The sequence below is a fragment of the Arachis ipaensis genome, chromosome B1, assembly GCF_059453495.1.
Source record: "Arachis ipaensis isolate K30076 ecotype BB chromosome B1, ASM5945349v1, whole genome shotgun sequence".
In the NCBI taxonomy this organism is placed as follows: domain Eukaryota; kingdom Viridiplantae; phylum Streptophyta; class Magnoliopsida; order Fabales; family Fabaceae; genus Arachis; species Arachis ipaensis.
Genome location: NC_142436.1, coordinates 39333545 through 39336910, shown reverse-complemented (window position 1 = coordinate 39336910; position 3366 = coordinate 39333545). Strand labels below are relative to the sequence as shown.

At 43.2% G+C, this 3366-nt stretch overlaps 1 pseudogene; it reads left to right on the top strand.

The window, feature by feature from the left end:
• Positions 1–221: 221 nt before the first annotated feature.
• LOC148576277 (uncharacterized) lies at positions 222–716 on the top strand (annotated as a pseudogene).
• The last annotated feature ends 2650 nt before the right edge of the window (positions 717–3366 follow it).

Genomic DNA, 3366 nt, shown 5'->3' with positions numbered 1-3366 from the left:
AAGAAAGAAAGAGAGGGAAGGGAGAAACGGATTCGTGGAGGAGAAGAAGGAGAAGAGGGGAGGAAAGAGACTGCGCCGCGCGCTGGGCTTCTCTGCCATCGCACCGTCGCCGTGACTGCCGGAGTCGCCGCGCCCTGCACGCTCGTCGCCGCCGTTACGTGTAAGTCCGCCTTGGTGCCGGTCGAAGAGGGGTGAAGGAGAGATGTCGAGAGGGAGACGCGATGGAGGTGAGTGAATAGAACTGCCATCACCACCGTCCTGTCCGTGGGGTTGAGATCGCGTCGCCATCTTGGATCCTCGACGCCGCCGCAGTGGAGAGTGGAGCAGTCACCGCAAAAGGAGGTGTTTCGCGCATTACCGTGAGCTGCGAACCACTGACCGAGAAGAAGCTCCATCCTCGTCCCTGCTGTGCAGCGCCGGCGCTATTGGGGTTTCACCGCGGCCGTCCCCGTGGTGGCTGGTGTCGTCACCGGAGAAGACCACCGGAGTTGCTGTCTGTTTCTGCCTCGGGATTATGCAAGTTGCCGGAGCCCACTGTCGCCAGAGCTGCCCAGAACCACCACTGTGGCTGCCGCTGGGATTGTAAATGGAAGAAGAAGACGCTGGTTCTGTCACAGCCGTTCCCGGGGAAGAAATCAGTCGCGCCGCCGTGCCTGGCAGCCGGAAAATGCCACTGCCATCGCCGGAAAATTATGACAGTAAGGGTTTTAAGTTGATTCTCCTTTCTGTTGAGCTTCTGGGAACTTCATTGTCGCTACATGTTGTTCAGGTCCCTGCTGCCGCTTGAGGTGGCTATCGGGCTGCCGCCGAACCAGTTCGGAGACCGTCGCTGTTTTGGTTCAGCTGTTCCTTCTTCGGTTCGGTAAGCGTTTCAATTGGAAAGCCCTTTTGTTATTGTTCCGTTATCTCAAGCTGAGGTTTGTGGCATTAATTGCTATGAAATTGAGTTTCGGTTGTTGTATGTTGCGATTAGAGTTGCTGAGATTGTTGAGAACGCAAGTGGAGCCGAGTTGCTGGCTGCAGTTGGTTTTGGGTTGAGGCGGAGATGACTCTGTGAGACTTTTGGGCTATGGAATTGCGTTTTGAGGTAGGGGCGCTTTCCAAAAACTATAGTTTATTATTGGAATTATTACATATGGGTACTGATGTGAGATATTGTGTATTTGGTGATTGTATCTGCCTTATGTATTATTTGATTGACTCGAATGACTATGGATGTTGGTTTGGCCGAATTGTTGTGTGGCTTGTGAAATGTAATGTTTGAAGTTGATTCTTTAAAGATTTGAAATGAGTTTAATCCGTTGGGGATTGGTTTGAATTGAGTCAATTATTTTGATGATGTGGAAGATAGAATACTCTTGAAATTCAGCCTGGATTGCTTTAATTGATTTGGTTTTGATAAATGATTTATTGCTGAACCGATTCTTTAAAGCTTTAGAAATGAGTTAAATCGGTTGATGTTGAGTTGATTTTTGAAATGGTTTTTCTTGAGATAAGCCACTGAGGCGACTGTTGGATTTAGCTTGCTTTTGAATTGATTTCTGGTTTTGAGCTGTTCAAAAGGAATGAGAAACGGTTTAGTTGGGACCCGAACCGGGTGGCTAAAGTCCAAGTTTTAGGGGAGGTGCTGCCGAAATTTCTATAGAATCCGAGTCCTTATTTGAAATGTTAATTGGGGAATTTTGAGTTTAATGCCTTTCCTATCTATTTTGAGGATTGTGAAATTATGGCTTCTTTATTACCTTTACTTAGAACAATTAAGAAAGCAATGAAGTTATGCTTTGAAAGAATTATTGAAAAGAGAATCATGATTTATCCTTATTTTCCAAGAAGAACAGTATGTCTTTGGGTACAAGTCATTTGAAAGAGAATTTTGCTTTGAGGCTGTTTTAAAAGGTAAAACGGGTTTATGTTTTTCTCTATTAAACACAAAGATTGTCCCTTGGGAGAGTTTTCGTGATTTTAAAAGGAATTGGATTTCGATTGATGAGCCTCATTATTTTGACGTTTTAAATAAGATTCAAAGTATCTTTTGAACTCTAGTTTAACACAACAAAAATGATTCTCTTATCAGTTTAAAACGCTTCAGATTTAATTATGGAATTGAAGCCGGTTTTGTTTAAGTAAAGGAAATGGTTTTGAAAGAAGTAAAGATTACGTGACTCGGTTTGGCTTAGATCCTATTTTCTTACTCAAATCAGAAAGCCAATGTTTTAATGATTTTAAATGAATTTGGTGAAATGAGATATGTTATTCTCCCCTAAAGACTTGGGACTCTGTCGAGAAACTTTTGTTATAAAATCCCATTGTTGGATGGGTGATTTTGAATATCTCAAAGAGGCTTTTAACTTGCCATGATTATGGAAGTTTTGGAAAGAGGATGCCGAGAGTGGCATTGTTTTGAAACGAGAATTTACCTTGAGTAAAAGTGGCTTATGAGCCTGAGATGATTTGAGAAATGAGATCTTTAAAGCCAAGGCTGAAAAGAGTTGAAACTTGATTTCAAAGTGAAATGAGTCGAGAAAATGATTTATGGCTTAAATGCCGATTTCATGAATTTGATGATTTTGAATGTGGAAGTGTTGTTTTATTGAGAGCCGGAATGGCTGTGTATGTTTATACATATTGATTGGTTCTGGATTGAACCGTGAGCCGGAATGGATGTGTATGATATGAATATTGGCTGGTTCTAGAATGAACCGTGAGCTGGATGGCTGAGATGGATGTTGATCCATGGATGAGATTGATTGCATGTTTATGCTGAATCATTGATAAATGTGAATGTTGCACTTCCACTATCTGAGATACGAGTTTCCCTGGGTAGTAGCAGTGGCTAGCCACCACGTGCTCCAGGTTGAGACTTGATACTCTGTTGACCCTATGTCGTAAGTGTGGCCGGGCACTGTGAAAGTCCCGGATGAGCTCGCCCCCATGAATATTCACCAGTGATGGTGATGGATAAATATTCACCAGTAAGGGTGATGGATATGGATCATGATTATGATCAAGTTTATGATAAGTATAACTCGAGTTGGGGATGCACGACAGAGGGACAGTCCAATGGTTAGCTACCAGGACTTGTCGGGTTGGCTCTATAACCGACAGATGATATCATCAGCCACTAGGGACAGGCATGCATCATATGCATTTGTGTGACATTGGTTGGGTGTGCATATTATACTTGGTTTGCCTATGTGATTAATTGTTAACTGTTCTACTTGTAATAACTGTTTGTTTGTGCTTGAACTTCCTATCTGTGTTTGCATCTGGGACTCTGTTGGATTGTGGTGATTGGTTGTTGGTTGGATTGTTTGGGCCTAGGGCCGCGGTTGGAATGAGATGAACTGATGGTTGATTTCAGTTTTG